Below are 22,761 nucleotides of genomic sequence, written 5' to 3'. Positions count from 1 at the left end.
AGAGCCCTAAAGGGCCCTGAAACACTTTCTATCTAATCATAGAATGGACTCAGTAATAAAGGATGCTGTCTCACGCATCTCAATCGGCAATATGTTTCGAATCCTGCCGCTATAAAGTACAGTTATCACACCGATGCGTGGCTCTCTCTCTCCTTTCGTCTCCGTTAGCACGCTGGAAGATACAAGGCGTAGAAGCCAGAAGGGCAAAGCCCAGCCCTTACTACGCCAGTTACTACTACGCTACGCACCGTAGCTGCTATAGAATTTTGCTGTCTTTTTAAGACCGCAGACTATATATATATATATATATATATATATATATACATGCTGCATTTCTTTTACTCAACATTAGCAGTTATGTGTGACCGAGAATTCTATCGCGAACACAAAATCAGCCAATCGCATCATGGGCGCAGCTTCTTGCGATGACGCTGCATGAAGACATTGCGGAAGCGAGAGCAGGATTTTTAACCGTTTTGACACGGGGTTTTAATTTCCTGCTTAATGCAGCGTCGTAATATTTACCTCACGCGCTCACAGCAGCCTGTACGACAGATTGGCGACATTTTCTTGATATGTTCACTAAGTGTATCAGGGCCATGCAGGCCCTGCTTCCTCCATGCATTCAAATGTAAAGAATATCAGAGTGTTTTGGTTTACACTACTACGCGCCTCTCTGTTGATCGAATGTTCGCCAGCTTACATGGCTACAGACGGTGCAACCCTAATGTTTGCCCGCGCGGCACTAGCGCCGAATGCCTCCCCTACGCACGGAGGGGTGTGTCGAAGGTCATCGCTGTGCCAGCGCGCGCCCGTGTTCTGTACGGCGCGAGCGCTCGTGCGCGTTGTTTCCTCGATGACGAGCGCGACCTCATCACCAGGAAAGGTGTCACGCAATACTGCTGTGTTGTTGATTGCCACAACAGCCTCGAAAACACGAGAAGTCGAAAGCCGCCCTTGAGTTCTACATATTTCCGGGGGAGGTGGTACCAGAAGGACAGACGACAACCATGGATACTGCAGTGCGCCGAATCAAGTGACAAATTTTCGCATTCGCGCGCAGTATCATGGCCGCTTGATAAAAACGCAATAGTAATATGCCTGTATTTAGCCTACGCCGTTTGTTTTTAGTCGTGTTGCGTAGTTGACTCGTACAGCGTCATCCACCGCGTTAGCTGAGCGGTAAATGCATACGTGCTGCGCCGCTACGCTCGACGACGCGAGCTCGATCACGGCCATGACGTCCGCATTTCGATGGGTGCGAAATGTAAGAACACCCTATTTACCGTGTACTTTGATTTTTGCGTGCGTTAAAGAACACCCGGTAGTCAAAATTATTCATGGGACCCCCCATTGCAACGCGCCTCATAATGATTTCCTGGTTTTGGCACATAAAACTAACGAATTTATTAGATTGTACTGTGCGCTCACTCGCGATCGGCAAGGAGGAGCTCAATAATTACATCCATTTTCCAAACGCTGTAACTTAAATTAGTAGTTGTCCAGGTAACGAAAGGGGCCGCGTGCTACTTGTCTTTTTCGTGGTAGCAATCCGTATTTATAGCAAGCCGCGGTCGTCGCGTGCGTCGGTAAGCGGCAGATCGGAAAGCAGCCTCTCGAGACGTGCGCGCTATGTATGTTGCTTGGTCATGCTTTCTAGGTTAACAATATCCAAGCACGCTTTAAGATAACGGCCACCTTGCACGTACTTCCTGCTTCACTCTTCCTGCGAAGAATCTTCGTTTCGTGTAAGAGCCCGCCATCGGTACGAGCTTACTTTAGCATGGGCGGGGGCATTCGCCCGACGAGAAACTATAGATTTGCTTTTATGAGGAATGTATCGCTAATCGTGTGCTCGTGCTGCTGGTCCCAAGGTAATTCTCGTTCGTATAGTGCCATGCTTATTTGTGGCTAATGCATGTGTTCTTTCCGGGCTCACAGAGCCGATGACACTCCCTGGGAGCTAAAATGAGAGCAGCCATGCGTGCGCGCCCAGCTGCCAACGAAACCAACGGCAATCGTCACCGTCTCTGTACATCTCTGTAAGCATGCATGACCGCTTTGTTACTGCATCATAGAGAAATAAAAGTGACTAAATTACTGAACTCGGTGTATACCTCTAGTTCGACGTCGTATACGATCTTGTCGGACACCTGTGGCACGCACATGGCTTTCACTGTCAAATTACCGTCGAAAATTGTTTCAACACCATACGTGTGGAAGGAAACGCTCCCCTTTCTTGAGGTTGCCTCCGTGAAAAAAACTGCCGGCGTCGGTAACTTTCTTGAAACCGCATTGTAATCTTTGCATCGTTGTTCCGAAAGCAGGCGATCTGCCGCCGTCGAAAACGGAGCGCCGTGAGCGCGAGCAGCGAAGGAAAGCGCGGGCGAAACTGTAAACAAAGTGGAGACTGTGCCGCGGTGCGACCGCGCTGCTTGACATTTCCACATTGGGGGCGCTGTCAGGAGGCGCAGTAGCACCGTCTGGCGATCGTTTTCTCGTCTATACACTGGCGCAGCCGTGCGCGCAGCAGCATGCCGAGCGAGCCACCATTGATCCAGTGAAAAGATAAATAATCCACGATGTTAAATACTATCTAGTTAACGCGATGCGACTGCAAGGGCCCGCACCGTAACTCCGCCACAAAGAGAAGGACGAGGCGGGACCGCGCCACGGCAAGACGCCCAGGATACGGCGAGCGATATCGCCGGCATGCGGCGCCCATGATGCGCGGAAGGTAAAGCCCCTTGATGTTAGAAAGTAGCGACACTCTCCCCCACGCGCGCACTTTCCTCCTCAATTCTCCTCGGATTTCTCCCCCTCACCGGGCCGGCGCGGCGCTGAACCCTCCAGTGGCTCGCTGCAGCCGCATTAGAATCAATGCGCGCGCTTGTTTATTCGGCCCTTTGAAACATTGTGTGGGAATTTATCCCTTGTGAAACTTTCATGACGAAAGTACGTTTCCGATAGAACGTCGTGCCATTTTTTTAGGACGCTTCGATAAATACAAGCGCAAGCGCTCCGAAAAAATGAGTACCAAGCAGTGGCTGAGCTGTTTACCTCTACGTCGGCACTTGGGTTGCCCGTAACGCGGAGGTGTATTGGGTGCATACAATATAAGCAGAGTAGAGTATAAACGAGAATCTGGTTCACTATCTTCGCTCTTAAAAGGCTCAGAGAAGGTAACCAAGAAGAAATGTGATAGTTTACTTAAAGTGAATTCGCCAAAATGAGTGGGCCAAAAGCCTTTGTACCAATGCCACTGTGTGAAATACGTGCTGTGTTTGCGAAACAGCCAACATAGAACTTTACACACGCTCCTGTATTCTGTCACTATGAAACGACGAGAAATTACATTCCATCACCTCTGGGAGTAACCTAAGTCTCTCTCTCTCTCTCAAAAAAAAAAAGGTTGATTGCTTACACGGAAACTGCTAAGACTGGCACTTGATAATTAACTTACAGACTTCAAGATGTCAAGTTTATCAGAATTGAGGGAGATTATCAGAAGCGCGTGCTTGTACTTAATGAGCATGCGCGAATAATACATAATACCACTTATCTACCTATATATTGCGGTTCATGCCTTCGCAACATAAAGTACATAAAGAAAAAAAATGATTGCAGTATTGAAAGTTTGCAAAGATACAATAAGCACGCAATAAGAGTAAAATAGTTACTTGGCTTCACAAGTATCAGGCGCAAGGATCACACGCACACACATACATGCACACACATACACGCACACAAGCACGCACATACACAAACACGCACACACACACGCACACAACTACAAAATATGAGTTACAGGCATTAACTCACAAATTACATACATTTGAAAACTAACGCACGCGCGAAAACACAAAAAGCTTTGTCACGGCTCGAAGAGTCAACGAAATTTTCAGCCGACTCACTTAAATAAAAACTACATGCACAGTTATCGGTGCTCTGTATTAAACTGAACGAAGAGTCCGGCTATGCGAAGAGCATTAAAATCTCCATGCAACTTCATCCACAAATATGAGGAAAGCTGCAACATTCACCTCGCAAAGAACGGCGTGCTTAGAAGGGGCGAAATCCCTTCTCCCGATGTTATGGAGCCACTGCTTCTGACGCACGACATTCCGTTCACCTCGGAGGATATAAAATAATGCTTGCCCTTTCTCTGGCCTGCTGCTGCATTGAAACGCGCAGCAGCAAGGCATTTTCACGGAGAACGAATCTCAGATTCCTACGAAAGGATGGAAAAACTTGGGAAACACACGTTCGGAGCGGCAGGGCGACCACCACTTGGACTGCTCATGGCGAGCGGGAAAAACCAAAGGCGCGCGAAAGCAAGTTTCGCGCCGTTTTCGTGACGTCAGGGTCACCTGACGGGGTAGTCTCGAACGCCGCAGCCATTCAGCGTGGCGGATGCGCTGCCTCCGCGAAAGAGGGGGAGAAAAAGAGGAGGTTGACCGCGCCAGCGAGGGTGTTGCGGCGTAGATCAAAGCGTGTCGCGACTTTCTAACATCAAGGGGCTTTAGCGGAAGGCAGTGTCATCTGGTGGTAGATCAGGGAACTAAGCTTTGCGTTGCTTGACGGAACTCTGCTCTCTCATTGGTGGAAACACATGCGGCATCGCATGCGCTGTCATTAATGAAACCACCTTCTACTCGCCCAGACATCATTTCAATGACTGCGCTGAAGGCAGTGAGAAACTTAGTAGCTATCTAAGAAAAGCTAGCGCTGTTCTAAGCTAAGCGGACTGTTCCACAACGTCCAGGAGAAAAAGCTCAGATGACCTATCGCACTAGACTTGACAACGCAGTAATGAATTTTCAGTCATCCGACAATCATGTATATATACTATTATCAGTTTCAGCGCTGCGCAACCGCTGGAAAAATAGATATATGCAGACGTCAATGTAACGAAAATATACCTACGCAGTGGCTGTAGCAAAATCGTAGGCCAACACTTTCACCAATTAGCATGTCCGAAACTCCTCGTCCGGATCACCCTGTTGTCAGAGCTGTGGGGGCCCCACGACGTTATTTCGCGTAACGCTGGAGTACCGACACCTGCCGCCTGGTGGACACAGAGCTTACAACAACCCAAAACCAACCCAGGATAGCGGGAAAGCTGTGCTAAGAAACAGAAACCCGCAGTTTGTCTGCACTGGTCGTGCTGGCGTGAGACATCGCGATGTTCATTGGATCCCTGCACTCTCACCCTACAGCACTACTACGACAATAACCCCATTTCTCTCTCTCTCCTAAGAGAAGAGCTGGGATCATAATTTCTGACTGAAAATAGCGATAAAACACAAGTTGCGTATAGAAAAGAACACGAAGCCGAGCATGGTTATTGTGTGTGAGCTTCTCTGTATGATTCATTGAATAAAATACAATTGAACGTGTGAATTACCAAGGTGCGACTTTTGCAGCTATGCCAGAAAGGTTGAAGCACATCGCCAGGAACATAATCTTCTCTTGCGGAGAGTGGCGGTAAGCGAACGTTCACGCTGAGCTTTTGTTGATGTTTGTAATAGCGAACTATGCGCTGTTACCACCGCTTACTCTCATTAGTACCGCTGCAGGTAGTGACATTTTCTTCGAAGACGTTCGATTGCTTTCCCGTGTGACTGCAAGCAATCTGACATGTCGAGCACCAAAAGTTGCACGAGATTGCCGGACGTGCTTGGCCTTTTTTGAGCGATGGCGCAGGGCCTGTTTTCCTTTCCTTCTTCTTGACCGGAAACGAGTGAACATGGTTGACAAGTACAATGATTGCGACGCTTTTTTCGAGGAACGCGCCCGCTTATGAGACCGAACGTAGCTTCTCGAAACACGGCGTCGGGTGCGTTGGGAAGTGGAAGAATGTCGGCAGCGCGTTCGGTGTTGGTAGTGCCACGCCGAAGTCGTGATTGGCACGGTACCATCCGTGGACTGACCCTCTCCCTCATCAGTTTCGCTGCACGTGGTCCTGATGCCTGTAGTACTTCCCTCTTCAGCGCCGCTTATCGCGTAGCCATGTGACGCACGAATCGTTTCCGAGGGCGATTCGTCGACCAGGGGTCGTATCGCCACTTCCGTGAACCTCTGGTCCTCGGCGAGGCCTCTCCTCTGGAAGAGCAGGTCCCCCTCCAGTATGGCGGTGACGATGCCCGTAACCAACGCTGCCGCCAGCATGACGCGTTTGAGGGTACGTGGCGGCAGCGACTTTCCTTCTGGATGACGCAGTAAGCTGGCGTCCGTGGTGTCCGCAGCGGTGCCATGGGCCCGCTGGGTATCCGGGATCAGTTCACGATGGGTCGTTGGCGACGACTGTGAGCCAGCACACGGCAGGAGCGAGGCTGTGGAGGCTGGAGCCGGAGCTTGGTTGGGTACCTGGTTCACGGCGGTGCACGTCAGGGCAAAAGGTGGCATCATGTAGTATTCGGACAGCACCGGGGCCGACAGACTACCTCGACGATGCGGCGTCAACTCGGCTCGGAATATCTGCATGGCTAGCGGTGCTGGCAGTGTGGTAGTACCCAAGATCCAGAAGCCGAAATTATGGATGGCACCTTACTTGCCGAATGTGCTGATGAGAGCTATTTTTTCGGCGTAGCTTGCTTGCTTGCTTGCCTTCCTATGCCATGGCGCATACCCACCACGGGGGATTGGCCAAGAAGCCGGCGGTTAAACAGCTGGGTTGAAATTATGCAATGAAACTAACTGATGTTAGAGCCGTATTTTATTTTATCTCATCGGCCGAGCTTCCGGAAATCGTAGGGCACCAGGGGTTTCGAAGATGGTGGCCTTCTTCTTCTTCCTTGTTCAGCTGGCTTTCTTCTCTGCTGAGCTACCTACACTTGCATAAAGACGTGAAAAAAATAAAAATTGTTGTCGCCCATAATTCTATGTACTGGCAGGTTTTGTCACAATATTTTGCGCTGTAAGTGTCGCACCCCATTGTCCTGTATTCACTGGACTAAACATTCGCGCATGCTGGGGATCAATCTCTATTCGAGAATGAATGAATGATGATGAATGATAGCTTTATTTATAATCCGGCGAGTTATTCGGGGATTTGGGCGAATACCCCTGCCTAGGTGTCGGCCAGGAGCCCTTGAGCTCTGGCGGCTTCCTCGGCCCGCTGGACGGCCCAGAGTTGGTCTTCGAGGGCGGAGCTGAGCAGCGTAGTCTCCCAGCGCGTTCGGCTCGAGGCTGCGTCCCCGTCTGGAACCCCCGCTTGTTTGCACTTAGAGAAGAATAAAACTTTCTGTAATGTTGGCTTTAGTCTACGTCATCTTTTTCTGTGGAGGGTGGCGCTGTCCAGCTGTTAACAAGCGGAGAGACACCACTTCTTTTTTCTGTTTTCTAATTGGCCTTTCTTTGTTTGGATAAATACAGTCTCTGTTTGGATAATTTCACCTTGGTATATGTAAGTTGCAGAGCGTTGCACCCTTCGCTCCTCACTTTATTTAAATTAACTCCACTGGGTGGTAGTTAACAGGTGAGCTGCAGAATGCGGCGTCAGCCCACCGAAGCAGTTAACAGCGTGGCCGCATTCACCAGGCGCAGTAATTTCTTTACTGTATTATCGCTGGAATGAGTCGACTGTTCAGGACCAGCCACCAGACTTAATGATAATGCTGGCTACATAAAAATGCTTACCTCAATTTGACTTGCTCTGTGTTTATTATGCTACATTTCTGGACATGTTTGTGCTGTTTACGCTTGTGACCTTGTATGTATTAAAAATACTACCCGCACATTTATTGCTTTGAGATGACTGGCAATGTGAATGATATTAACACTGCACATTATTATTATGGGTGTGTAATTGGAGATCTGTTTTATCTTTTATGTCGATTATTCCGAAAAGTGGCACAAACCCACTATAGTACTCACTTGTGGTATATACCGGATGGCTAATAAATACCAGGTGGCACCTACCCAGTGGTATAATTTCAGTGATAAATGTTGGTGTGAAAGAAATACGGTTAGATCTGTACATAGATGGATATCAAAAAGTCAGTGAAGTATCTTACAAATGCTAATTGCATGAAAATGCGGAGTGGCTAAGGTGTAAACATACAACTGCCGCTCTGCGTGACCGGCGTTCATGTTCACTCAGCGCTGTGTATTAAGTTTTTGTTTATGAACGTTTTTGACAGAACTTTGGCATTACTGTAATGGACGCCAGCGCATGCCGGCGTCAAAGGCCCGATATCAAAATGACTAGGAAAGTGAGCCAATAACAGCTAGCGCTTTAAATACTAGTGTTTCAATTGTAACTGTAACAGCCTCTTACCTCACAGCCAATGTAGACAACTGGCCTCTTGCCGTGACTGAGGCCGACACCAGAGGAGTGAGGCTCATGAAAGAGTGGACAGAAAGTGCTGCAATTTCAGTCGCCTTCGCAGTCATTTTTCGCAATAAAAGGCCGAAAAAAGAAGCTTACTCTGCGAGTACTCTCTTCATTCATCTCATTTTATAGAGAGTGTACCATATATGACGTCAGTAGGGCGAGCTATCCGATTGGCTGCCCAGGGCGCGTCATCGATAATTTTTCTAACATTAAGGTGAACAAGTGTTGTTTGTAATAGTTGAATTGTTAGTTAATTTGTTTGTATAAAAAGAAAGTAACAGAAAGAGAATGCACAAGGACAGTGTATCACTAAACTCTTGAAAGCAATTCCGGCACCCAGGAAGTGTCATCTGCTTGTGTTCATCCTGTAAAACGCCCAGTACACCTGAGCTTGCGTTTACCCGAATACCGGACACGCTAAACTCTATTGTGGTAGTAACAATGCTATTAACAATAATATTTCTACAGTTTCGTGATATATTTAAACCACAGGCATGCAATGGGCGCATCATATTTGAAGGAACCACTTGACGGGCCCTTCAACCCTCATGCACGGGTAAAGTGGAACAGCGACACAAATTAAACCATGTTCTGTCGCGAAATATCTGCAGTAGTCTGCATTAAAGCAACCATAAAATGATTTTGTCGGTGTTGTACAAACGTACTAAAAAACGTTTTACGTACGTAAAAGTATGACGTCAGTAGGGAGAGCTATCGGATTGGCTGCCCAGGGCGAGTCATCGATAATTTTTCCAACATTATGGTGAACAAATGGTGTTCGTAATAGTTGAAACGTTAGATAATTGGTTTCTATAGAAAGAAAGTGACAGAAAGAGAATGCACAAGGACAATGTGTCACTATACTCTTGAAAGCACTTCCGGCACACAGCAAGTGTCGTTTGCTTGTGTTTGAACGTGCTCCGTGTTGACGAGAGCTGCGCGGTCAGTGTTGGTCTCGTTCTTTCTTTTCGCGAGCACTATTGTTTGCCCTTGTTGCGTTGTGGGCTGCAAACGTAACCACTGGAAATATGAAAACTGCGACATCGTGTCCGTCTGCAAGACAGCAGGCGACCACGATGATGGTGGCTGCAGCACATCGGACGGTTGGTATCCGAGCGGCGCCAGCATCGACGAGTTTTTGGTTGTCACTTAAGTTAAGAGTTAAGCGTGTCCGGTATTCAGGTAAACGCAAGCGCAAGTGTACTGGACGTTTTGCAGGATAAACGGGGGCGCAAATGTGAACTGCTTGTACGGCGCAGCCACCTGGTGGCACAAACCTCAAGCAAACACCGAGCTAATATAGCAGTAACCAAGTGTATTCTACTTTGCAGCTGGTGCAAATTTTAGGCAGGACCGTAATCTTGAACACGTTGTCTCTTTTAATGTTTAAAATGTTTTCACTTGGTTACAGCAATATTAGCTGTGTGTTTGGCTGGTTAAGCTTTGCGCCACCAGGGGCTGGGCGGTGCATGCCGATCATGCCGCTCATGTACATCGACGCTAAAGCTCCTTCATCACAGTGGTATGGAGGGACTCTACGCCTCCGCCCATCCGTCAAAACGTCCAGCTCGCATGTGGTTACCAGACACGCTCGGCGATGCGACAGAAAGCTTGCAAGGCACGCTCCTTGGATCGCTCTCGCTGGGAATCGACGGCCAGGCAGCTAACGGAGATATGGATAACCTTCGCTCGCTGGCTCCGAGTCAACACGAAGTATCGATCGCGTTTCCCCGCGTGAACACGGGGAAACGCGATCGGCGTCAGAAGCAGCTCTACGCGTCCCACTACCACATAACTTACTCCTCCGCTCCAGCTCGCATCCGAAAATTTCGTGGCGTAAACACAAAACTCCATACCCCATACCAGCTGCGCGATAGCTTCGCCGAGATGAGGGAGAGAAAGCTGAGAGAGAGTGAAAGCAGAGTATAAAAATAGTATCGAGAGAGAGCGAGATTGTGGTTGCGAAGAGGAAGAGGCGATATGTTCACAACGGCAATCTCTCTCTCTCGATGCTATACTCTGCTTTCAGTCTCTCTCAGCTCTCTCTCCCCCAGCTTGGCGAAGCTATCGCACAGCTGGTATGGGGTATGGAGTTTTGTGTTTACGCCACGAAATTTTAGGATGCTAGGTGGAGAGGAGGAGTCAGGTATGTGGTAGTGGGACGCGTAGACCTGCTTCTGACACCGATCGCGTTGCCCCGCGTTCGAGCCGATTGCGCCTGGTGTCCGTGACTGCAGCCGATTGCGCCTGGTGTCCGTGACTGCAGCCGATGCCTCTGGCGGCGGCCCGGCAGGTTTCGACCAGACAACTGGACACTAGTTGCACGGCCGCTGGATAAAAAAAGTACCTTTTTTTTTATCCAGTGGCCGTGCTAGTTGCTTCCGAAAGACTGAAGCGAGAGCTAGGGAAGCTGAAACCAAGCGTCGCAGAAGAGAACATCCCGAGTTTCGCATAGCTCGCGCGTTCGCCGAGAGTTCGCGTAGGCGAAGAAATAAAGATCCGGAGGCTTTTGAAAGTGGCTGGTTGAATTCATCGCGATACTTCGCAGAACAGCGCGAAGAAATCCCGAGCGCCAGGAAACTATGTTTGTGGTTTGCCACTACTTTACTAGGCTTTCGCCAGCCTAGTAAAGACGGGGAGACCTGTCTATCAACTGATTCAGTTCACTTTAAGACTGCCATGAGTACGGCGCATGCGCCGACAGAGAGCAACGGCTATGTAAACTGGTGCGCGGCGGCGCTCGATCAGATGTAGCCATGGGTCGTATAAAGATAATACGTACTCCCGAAGAAAAGCGGCGATTCGAGAAGCGAGGCTTGCCGCTGTATGAGAGCGGCAACGGCCGCGACGAGCAGATCCAGAATACGCGACCAGGGAAAGGGTGAACAAGAGAGAGCGGCAACAAGATCCCGAGTAGAGCTACAGCCTCGTGAGCTAACCTCGCTACAGCCAAGAAAACGCCATTAACTCGGCCAGCTTCGCTTTATCTTAAGCTTTGCGCGGACGAGTGCAAATGTTCGACTTTTTTTTTCTTTCAATACCGCTTTTTTAACGTGAGAGTGTTAAGGGCCCCGTGTCGCAGGAAATATGCTGTCGGTGTAGGGGGCATTGTCAGTGAGCGAAAAGTTTCCGAATATATTTAGGTATACGTATGTAATGCGTAGGATGCATAACTGGTGGACCATTACAGTTACAGAATGGATAAAAAGAGAAGGGAAGCACAGTCGAGGACGGCAGAAAACTAGGTGGGGTGATTAAGTTAGGAAATTTGCAGGCGCAAGCTGGAATCAGCTAGCGCAAGGCAGGGGTAATTGGAGATCACTGGGAGAGGCCTTCGTCCTGCAGTGGAGATAAATATAGGCTGACGATGGTGATGATGAAGATATGCCACGCCTGGTCATATGAGATGTGGTATATGCGGGTTATATTCCCACACCATTCTATCAGTAAGGTTGCTCATACCTTGTCTTACATTCTTGACAAAGTTATTCCTTGGAACTGAGCATGGCAACCCACAAACAAATGTCATGAAGCGAAACACCGACAGCGCATGCCTTCTATGTTAAATCTTATAAGACTTAAATATTGAAAGTGCCAACAATACTAGAAACCTGAAGATGACGTAATTTTTTTTTTGGCACGGCTGTGCACTACCTTCGGGATCGGTCCACCCAAGAGGCCGCGTTTCTACCAGAAAACATTACGGTTTCATAAGCTGCAGTTGCCGGGAAGCGTGAGAAGCAGTCCGGGATCTGTGTATGCGGTCGCGTTCCAATCTTAAAGACGAAGTTTGAGCGCCCTCATAGTTTTTCATCAATAAGGTTGTGCCCGTAAGCGCATCTCCGTTCTTCATATTTACGAATAAATCAGAGCATAATATCCTCCTGTTCATATATCTCTCTTACTTTATTTCTCTCCCACACACCAATGCCTGTAATTACAGACACTACAGACAATTACAGACAGTATAACACTTTGTTTTATATAAGAACAAAGCAAAATGCAATGATGGTATCCAAATAAGCTTATTGCGTTTAAAATTTTGGTGCAGGGATCATCCTCTGCCAAATTTCGGTACAGCGCAAATATGTCTCAATAAAGAACATCAAGCCGAGCATTCTTTTATTCAGAGCAATCTTCTCTGTGTGGTACGTTTATTAATTTACACTCCAACAAGTGCCCTGAAGAGCTGTGACTATGGCAGTGATGCCTGAAAGGTTAAAGCACATTGCCCTGAATAGAAACTTCTGTATCTCCATGCGTTCGCAAAGAAACATTCAGGCTGCGCTTTCCTATTTTATAACAGCGAGCTGTGCACTGTTACCGCTGCTTACTCTCGGTAGTACTGCTGCAGGTAATGACATTTTCATCGAAGACGTTCGATTGCCTTCCCGTGTAACTGCAAGCAATCTGCCATGTCGAGCGTCGAAAGACGTGCGAGATTGCCGGAACTGCTTGACCTTTTTTGTGTGATGGCGCCGGGACTGTTTCCCTTTTCCTCTACTTGACGGAAGACGAGTGGGAGTGGTTGTCAAGTGCAATGTTCGCGACGTTTTCTTCGAGGAACGCGCCCGCCTATGAGACCCAACGTTGGTCCTCGAAGCACGGCGTCGGCTGCGGCGGGAACTCGAAGAACGTCGGCGACGCGTTCGGTTTTGAGAGCGGCGCGTCGAAGTCGTGATCGGCACTGTGCTCTCCGTAGACTCATTCTCTCCCTCATCAGTTTCGCTATACCCGGTCATGATGTGTGTCGTTTCTCCCTCGTCAGTAACACCAACCGGGTAGTTACGTGACCCACCACGCGGTTCCGAGGGCGATTTGTCTACCAGGGGCCGCAGGGCCGCTTCCGTGAAGCTCGGGTCCTCGGCGAGTCCACTGCTCTGGAAGAGCCGTTCCGTGATCAGTAACGCAGCCACGATGCCCGCAACCAACACCGCGGCCGAGATTAGACGCTTGAGGGGTTGTGGTGTCAGCAACTTCCCTTGTGGACGACGCAGGAGGCTGGTGTCCGTGGAACCCGTAGCGGTGCCGTGGTCTCGCTCGGTATCCGGGATCAGTTCGTGATGTGGCGTCGGCGATGACTGCGAGCCGACCGCACATGACCGGAGCGAGGCCGTTGTCGCTGGAACCGGCGCTTGGTCGGGTACGTGGCTCACGGCGGTGCAAGTCAGGGCAAGAGGTGGCATCAAGTAGTATTCGGACAGGGCCGGCGCCGACAGGCTGCCTCGAGGATGCGGTGTCAGCTCAGCCCGAAAGATCTGCATTTCTTGTTGTCCTGCCGGTTAGATAGCCCGTAAGGTGCTCACGCAGATATGTGCTTTAGCTGGCGCTGATTACCCAATACGCTGGTTGTCGATATTTTTCAGCAAGAACTTGGGAAAGCGCCTGGCAGCTCGGACAGCCAAAGATGGTGGCCTTCTTCTTCTTCTTCCGGTCTTCCTTGGTCGGTTCGATTCACGGCTTTCTTAGCCACCTACGCCGGCATAAAAGGGGTGAAGAAAAATATGCAGGTTCGCCGTTAAAGCGAAGCAGTGGCCTTATAGCTGGCACAATACTTTCCGCAGTAAGTGTTGCAATGTTTAGTCTTCTAACCATTTTACTAAACAACCGCACATACGCCACAACCACGTGCTTACATGAAGAAGAAAATTTTGCTCAATGTTGCCTTTTCGGTTCTGGGGGTTGCGCTTTATCTAGATCCTTTCAATACCCCGCTGCTTTATAAATCTGAAGCAAAGCGCGGCTTCGGCTATTCATACCTTTTCAATCGAATTATTATTCGTTTATTGCCAGAAGCTAAATAGCCGGTGCAGTAGGTCTTGGAAAATTTTGCGCGGTAGCGGCTGGAGCACACATTATCTCTTGCGAGGCGGAGCAATTTTCTTTCCAGAATAATAAGGCTTTATTGATTATATCTGAGTGCTACCGGTGGTAAAGTGAAGAGGCACGGTTATTTTTCTTTTCTCCCCTATCCTGCCTTGCGCACTTTGCCGCTTTGCAGCATTGCGGTGCTTATTCATAGGTAAGCTGCTGAGTGAGAGAGAGAGAGAGAAGCAACTTTATTTAAAGGGCCCCTAAACCACCTCAGATATTTTTTGAACATTTCAAGTAAACACGCGCATCGAGTTCAGGATGCCGTCACGATCAACCATGCCAAACGATGCAACGCTACGCGCCGCGGGCGCGCCACAAAACCAAAAAAAACAATGCTTTCCTCCTCCCCTCGCCTTAACCGGTAACCCCAGCGGTCGTCATGATGTCAGCAGGGGAAATCTGGTGATGTCAACGGCGGAAACGATGTCCATTGGTCGAACAAGAACCTACGACTTCCGGTTTGTCTGCTAGCAGTATGGTCCCTTGAATATTGGCTAGTCTGCCGTCCGCGCGCCGTGCCGTATGGAGAGGGCAGGACGCTTCCTGAATGAAAGTGTAGAGGGCGCTGCGGGCAGTGCTAATGCTACGCTCTTCGCTCGAGCGAGCAGTGCATGGCATTGTGCAATGTGCGGCCAGGCTTCCCATCTGGTTAACCTCTCTGCCTTTCCCCTCTCTTCTGTCTCTAGTGCGGCTGGCCGAAAGTTCTCGCTTCTCAACCTATGCGACCGTCAAACAACTTCGTTTTGCGACGAGATCAGTCGCGCGTCTGGTCGCGATCGCCAGTGGGAATGTGCCTTTACGTTGTGCGTGTGCTTAGGTGGCAGAGCTCGTCATTTGCACTTCTTGTAGGATTTTCCCCATCTAGTCAAACATGTTAAAAACGCATTTGTCACTAATGGCTTCAACATACCTGAAGGTCGCGCCCATGTAGGGCCCATTCAAGAAGCGTGGAAAAAGGATAATAATAGTGCTTCACTTAAAGTGATGCCAAGTATTACCGTATCCATCCCAATTCCTACGGGAAAATGAGGCTTGCCCCAGCTTTCCATATATTTGACGACGAAGTAATCAAGGGGCTCTTCCTTTATAGCTCTCATTTAGAAAGAGCTTATGGTTCTGTTGAAGCAACAGAGAATTTTGCGAAAATAATGAACAAACTGATAGGGATAATGACTGCTCGTATTTCAAAAGCGGGTTTTGTACATGCAGTCACCGAACTACATGTTTGTGAAGGAGTTCCTCGAATATCTGACGAAATGAAAATAACACGCAAAGGCAACAGTTGGCACTTTTCTTAGCTCAAGTACGTACCACTGAGGGCCTCCGAGTGACAATCTAAAGCACGCTGAACTTGCTTTCATACCTCAGTAGCATTGACTTCAAGTACATACTTACTGCATGTTTGAGCCGGGACAAATTCGAAAATTTGTTTGGCATTGTCAGGCAATCTTCTGTAACTAACGATCACCCTACTGCTGCGCAGTTTTTACTTTTAATCAATTCACTTGCATTTTATAACCTTGCAAAACCACCTAAATTAGGAAGCTGTGCTCCAGAACTTATATAACTGCATTGGTTTCTGTTCCCAAGGTGTAACCAAAAAATTAGATTACAATACTGGACAAATTGATTGAGGTAGGAAAGTTTGGCGATGCCAAAAGTGCACTGAAATGCTGCGCTCTGCGCAGAAGCATTTTGTCAGACCGCACGGATTTTGTGACTGCAAGAAGCCATGACAAGCTCGTATGTCATGTAGCAGGGTACACGGCAAGGAATATTTTGGATGCGCATCAAGCATATCTCGCCAAAGCCCTTGAGGCACTTCAATATCGCGCCACCAGGTATATTCATTCTACATACTCCTACGACGTCAGCATTTCATACTTGAAAAAAGAATCTTCCTTATCGCTTCTATCCTTTCGTCGCCGCATTGCCACCCACTCCCTCTTCCATAGGTTCTACTATTCGACGCTTAATCGTCCACCATACATTGTCCCCCATCACGCCGGTCACAACGCATTGGCCATCCCCTTTTGTGGTGAATTTGGTTGGCAGGTAGCACAACCAAACTCACGCACAAATACATTTTCAGCTTCGTTTTTCTACCCTAGCATCTAAAGACTGGAATGCCCTTCCTCATCAAGTCGCTGCGGTCACCTGTTCATCCCAATTCGTTCAAGATGTAACAACTTTTATGTAACGAATTGAAATCATTGTAACACTTGTTTGTATATGTTGTATCCCCACCCCTTATGTAATACCCCTACTACGGGGTCTTTAAGGAAATGAAATGAAATTAAATGAAATTTTAAAGAAGACCTCTGTAAAGAATGTGCGCTGTGCTGACAATTGAAAAGAACACAGCTATAGCTAACAGCGAAGCTTCAGCCTTCACATTGCAGCTTGACTATGGAGGCTTGCTGTACCCCTCAGGCCTTCTAATAATTATTATTACTTTCCTTGAAGATAGCTTCACTACATTTTTTTCCGTTTAAATGACAGCGTGAGAATAGCATTCTCGACTTTACTGCATTTATTTCTCAGGTGCATTTTCCTGCACTAGACTGTCTTAAAGATGGACAGCAAATCACTTGTGAAATAGTGAAGTTTTACACTCTTCTGCGTCACCGGTTTTTCACAAAGTCTCTCAATAATGAAAGGACAGCAAAGAAAGAAATGCTAAAACATTTGAAAATGCGAAGGTGCTAATAACAGCATTTCACCAATTGCATCACAAATGAGACGCAAGCTCAGCGGCCCTGTAATTGTCTTTTTTCAATAATTTTTCGTCTTATTCACGAACCTCTTGCCAATTCATCGGTTGTTGTGTGCTGTAATTTGTTTACATTGTGTTCTAAAGGTTCTTTATGCTTATTTTTATAGTTTGTTTTTGGTGTTTTCGCTCACTCTTAAGAAGTGGTCACTCTCTGGAAGTGCTTTCTCTTTGTCTTGTATAGGTTTTGAACGAGCTTGACGTTTGATTTTTTTTACCCTCTACTATGCCAAATTGCACACCTCTACCTCATTTTTTTTTACTTTCAACCACTCCGGCCATAACTACCAATGCAGTGGCAGTACAGCATGAATAATAAAGTCAGTGCTCAACCTGTTCAAGGCTGAGCAGTCGCTTTGCGTTCAGAGGAAAGGGCTTTCTAGTATTTCATTGTTGCTTGTGCTAAAAAAATTATCTAAACAAAGTTGTCATTTTTTTTATTTTCATTTGGCTCTGAGGCAGTCAGCGAGCAAGGTAGAATAGTCGTATCCTCACTCCACAGGCATGCTTGCGATGCGGCTAAAAAGTCTTCGCGAATGAATGCCACGTTACGCGGCTAAAACATCTCCTCACAGCCGTAACAAATGTTGCTTTAATGCGACACAAAATCATTAATAAATAAATATGGCTAAACTACGCCGAATGCGAGCGCGCTTCGCCCACATGCAGCCGGGCGGCCGAGCGCCGCGCCCTAGCATGAGGACTGCTCGCAGCGCCACCGCCACCGTCATTCGGAAACAGTCCTGAATCCCGTCGGCGGACGGCAGACTAGCCAATATTCTAGGGACCATATCTAAACCACTGATCTCCACTAGGTTTCTGGATGGCGCTTCGCTGCTGTTGCGGCCGGGCGCGCGCACGGCCACCGGAAGTTGAAAGGCTTGTGCCGGAAGTCGGGCGTCTGCTACGCTTCGCAGCCGCGGGTTACCATTCCTAATTGCAAATTTTGGCATTTAGTTGACACGTTCTTGCGCTTTTGAAGATTACTTTTCGTTGAGATCAGAACGTCTACGGTACCGAAACATGCGACGTGAATATGGAGCAGAATATAGCGCCGCAACATAAAAAAATGTCACTTGTGTCTTGGTTTCAGCGGACAAGGCGCAGCTCGAGCGGGATTCACGCTAGCGAGCTCTACGACTGGTGTTAGGACGCACGTCTTATAAATTAACAGTCGCGAAGGCACTTAGACTAGCTGAAATCAACTCACGCGTATGAAAAGACAATAAGCGAGGTCGATATCAAAACGGGGGAAGCTGCCTGATAACAGTATATATCGATTGTGGGGACTGCTACATGCCGAGAAGAAAAATAACGTGAAAATGACTTTGGGCACTGTTTGCTCGGATAACCTTGAAGGCCAATCCACTAGAACCCTCCGCAGTACAGCAAGCAAAGAAATTCAAAAATATTTGTAACCAGGCCGTGATATATTCTTTTGAAATTAACTTTCTTATCATCGCAGACAAAAAGTGCTGCCCACGTCAAGTTTTGCTCCAGACGGAAAATTTATGGCTTTATGAACACATTTATTACTATCTTTCAGGGACAGTCAACCAGTGTGCACATGCAGTTCCTATTGCAAACTGGCATTTCCATCCAAGATTTGCCAAGTGGTTACAGCTTTAACCAGCATTTTAGTGATAGTTTTAGCAAATGATAATGAGGAGTGCATGACAAAATGTGCTTCAGCAAGAGTGTGAAGCCTGCAATTATACCAAAGGATCAACGATTATTTTACAATGTTTTTATCCTTGTTACCGGCCACGCAGTCCCTGGAAATGAGGTTGACATTAATGTATGCAGATTAATTTTTAAATATGCTTGCAGCTTCGTAATTGAAACAAAAACAACATAAATGTACACAGATGAATTTCAACTGTTTATTGCACTAGAAATATGGAAGGCCTCTGATGAAAAAAGGCCCTGTCAACAAACTTTACTAGTGCTTGAAAATTAAAAAAAATAATAATAATTACGTTTTATTGTTTACAGTACTTTTTTTTTTCAGTGTCACTTCGGAAAACGCTTCCTCTGACACAGTTTGTCACAAACTTCACGAAGAAGATGTTCTTGTTTGCCGTTTTAATGTGTAGCACATCACTGGCAAAGACGCCATGCAAAGATGTGCAAAGAAGGTCGCGCACATGCAGGCGATTTTTTCTAATCAACGTAGCATTCACTGCAGGGCAAGTTATACGTATACGTACGCTAAACGAGCGAAGTGCGACGGCTTAACGTTATTATATTTATTATGTCGAGGCCTGTCGTACCTTTTGCAAATGCTTTGGAAAGGAAAACAACGTGGGAACTGCGTCAGGCTGTAGCCGAGTCCGTGCGCCCGTTCTAACGAAACAAGTATCAGTAAAGTGGTCACTGCAAAGCCTGCTGCCTGGGGATGGTGTCCATTTGTCTCTTCTTAAGTTTGCGACCCAACGCTGGTGCAAAGCCGGCCTAGAGCGAGGGAATCTGCGTAACAAGAGGAACAGCTGTAAAACTGACACTGATACGACACGAGTGTTTCGCTACGTATCGCGTATGTTGTGCATAATATCGTAATACTTACAAGTGAAACGTTTTGCCAGACGACTTCTCTGGTCTGCTTGTACAGTTTATGGCGCAACAAGCAGGCATTTTTCGATGAAATGCGAGCGACACCGGCCCATACGCATCAGTAGCTATGCTTGCACGGCGGCCATTTGCCCAACTTCCGGGACGAGCGGTCGAGCTTCCGGTGGCCGCGCGCCGGAGAGCTCGAAGCGCCATCCAGCAACCCTAGTGGAGATCAGTGGTCTAAACCGAACGGAGGGCCAGCTGTGACACTCTAGCACGAGGTCGGGCGGCGGTGCGAGGCTTTCCGTTGCGGTCTCCGCGTAAGCCGGCTTGAGGCGGTCCAAGCTGACAGTCTCTCCCCGGCCGTTCTGTAGGAGGGTGGCAGTTTTCGGGTTGCGGCAGATGACGCGGAATGGTCCATCGTAGGCCGGGGTTAGCGGTGGTCAGCCAGCGTCTCGACGCACGAAAACGTGTGTCGAAGTGGTCAGGTCGGGGTGCACGAAGATTGTATTGCGGCGGTATGGACGGGGTGGAAGGGGTCGGAGATCTTTAACACAGTTCAGGAGGTATTGTAGGAATTGTTGCGGCTGGGCTGGTAGCTGCGTCGATGTAAAGAAGTTTCCGGGGAGATGCAGAGAACTACCATGCACGAGCTCTGCTGCTGAGCACTGTAGGTCTGCGCGGAGGACGGCTCGTAAACCCAGGAGCACAAGGGACAATACGTCAGCCCAGGTGGCACATTCGAGGCGGGTAGTCAGGGCGGTATTCAGTTGTCGGTGAAGGCGTTCCACCGTGCCATTGGTACAGGGGTTATACGCAGTGGTACGGCAATGCCTGGCACCGAGAATGCGATTAAGACAAGCTAACAGGGAGGACTCAAATTGGCGTCCACGGTCTGTTGTCACGGTGCCAGGACAACCAAAGTGAGATACCCACGCAGAAATGAAAGCGCGGGAAACCGTCTCAGCGGTGATGTCCTGAATGGGAACAGCCTCCGGCCAGCGTCTGAAATGGTCGACCACGGTATGTAATGGTGACCTTCAGACACGGGTAGAGGGCCCACAATGTCGAGGTGAACACGGTCGAAACGACGCCAGAATACAACCGTCAGCCGTGGCTTCCCGTGCCACGGCCAGGCGCTGTCTTTATTTTCATGTAGGCGCGCGCTATTGGGTTCTACGCGCCGCCCAAAGGAGGGCGCTACAAACTGAATAGTTGCATGATCACGGTCATGCCAATTGAATTTTCTAAAGAATCATCCCAGTTCACTTCCATACATTTCCTTACAGCTAAATTTAACGTTTCGTAAGGTACTCAATAAAAGTGCTCTTCAATATCAACAGAGAAGGCGTAACCTATGCTCTCGGTCTGCTGGAAGAACTTGTTTCATAAAAAAAAAAAAAATCACCGCCCAAGGACTCCGTACTGATGGTTAACCAGCGAAGCTGAAATGTGCGGCCCCGGTGTTTATCACTGGTTCCATTCCGAGGATACATTAAAGTCTCTGAATTATTTTTTACGTCTTTGTGTTTCTTAATGAGCTTACACACACGTTCGGCTGCGACGGAGAAAAAGACGTCACTGACGGTATTCCCGCCGTCCGCCGGTGTCGCATTGTCGCTTGCGATTCTTCAAAATTAAATCTGTCCGTCACGCAATTGACAATGAATGGCGCATACCCCCTTAAGCAATGGCTCATAGCCGCGTAAACCCTGCCTCCCCATTACGATGACTGAAGATAAGCGAAATTCTACGCTGGAATGATGAGCGGCAACGGAGCCAGTTATGAACGAAGACGACGACGACGACGAACGCGGGAGCTGTGGCTCAAGCACGTTCACGCGGTTGTGCCGAGGGGCGCCAACAAGCCAGCTGTGAAAGAAGACGACGACGCTTGAGCCATTGCTGATGATGATAGTTTCTGCGTACAAGCGACGGACGGACGAGTCGACTAGCCATATACAGCTTCGTTGTAAAAAAAAAAAATGTCACAGTTTCGCCCTAAGGGCGAAGCAATGAATGCGATAGCAACACAGCAATGTCATACGATGTAAGGTGAGCGGCTTTGGTAGCAATATGAATTGTAGTAAACATGAGCTGATTAAGTAAGCAGGTGTCCTGCGGCGTAAGTAGACCGACATGAAGAGAGACTCGATGACCACGAGAAGGCGCGTGTGAAACGATGGTGTTGATGAGAAGCGCTTCCCGTGGGCAGCGCGCGTGCGAAGGGACACACCTGTAGCGCTGCACTGCCGATCCGAGCAGCATTACATGTGTAGCGTGCGTTGGAAAATGTGGCCCGACTATTGCTAACTGAATGAACAAGCGTGGTGTGAGCGCGCACAAACAAACATGAATAGATCACACTGAATGACTGCAGACAACGACTGTCAAAACGCTGGCAGCAAGCAGCGGGCGAAGGTACGTGCGGTCTATCGCTTCAACGGAAACTGAGCGTGCATAAAGGTCAGAGCCGTGTGGAGATAAGAGACGGTGCGGCGAGCGACGAGCGCGGTTGCTGGCAGAGGAAAAGTGCGCCCCCCCCCCCCCCCCCCCCCTCTCCTCCGGCGCTGGCTGCCCGCTTCCTTGCTTGCGCGTGGGAGAGATAAGAGACCGTGCGGTCGAGCGACGAGCGCGGTTGTTGGCACAGTAGAGGTGCCCCCCCCCCGTTCCCTCCGGCGCTCGCTTCCCGCTTCGTTGCTTGCGCGTGGGAGATTGAGTGCGTTCGCTCTCCGTGATAGCGCGCGTCCCCGCACGCTTCCGCTCGGGCATACGGCGCGCGGTGAAGATTTTATCTATACGGAACCTCACGGCGACGGCGACGGCAGAAATCCGGTTGAAGTGTCCATATAATTGCTATCGCAATAAAAGTATCGTGAACATGAGGCTGTTTTACCACTTTAACAAAATCCGGCGCAATTTAAATCGTCACGTAACGCGCTCTCTGAAAATCGATCTCAAAGGGACAACCTGCATTCTTCCTTCTGAACTGTGGTGCAAGATTTGCATTTTAGGTGAAGCTTTATAGGCTCACAAGTGGCGGCGGTGGTGGTAATGGTGGTGGTGGTGTCACGCTGAAAAGTGGTCCGATCCTGCTGATAGTGCAGAAAGGGTGCAGTTTTTTTATTTAAGCCTCTCGTTTTCAGAGCCACGTTTATTGTTGCTCTTCACCGCCAGCTAAAAAAAAAAGAGCTTTTTCCATATGTTACCGCGCACTCTAAAC

This window comes from Dermacentor silvarum, chromosome 3 (assembly GCF_013339745.2).
Source record: "Dermacentor silvarum isolate Dsil-2018 chromosome 3, BIME_Dsil_1.4, whole genome shotgun sequence".
NCBI lineage: Eukaryota > Metazoa > Arthropoda > Arachnida > Ixodida > Ixodidae > Dermacentor > Dermacentor silvarum.
Note: the sequence above shows the minus strand (reverse complement) of the source record.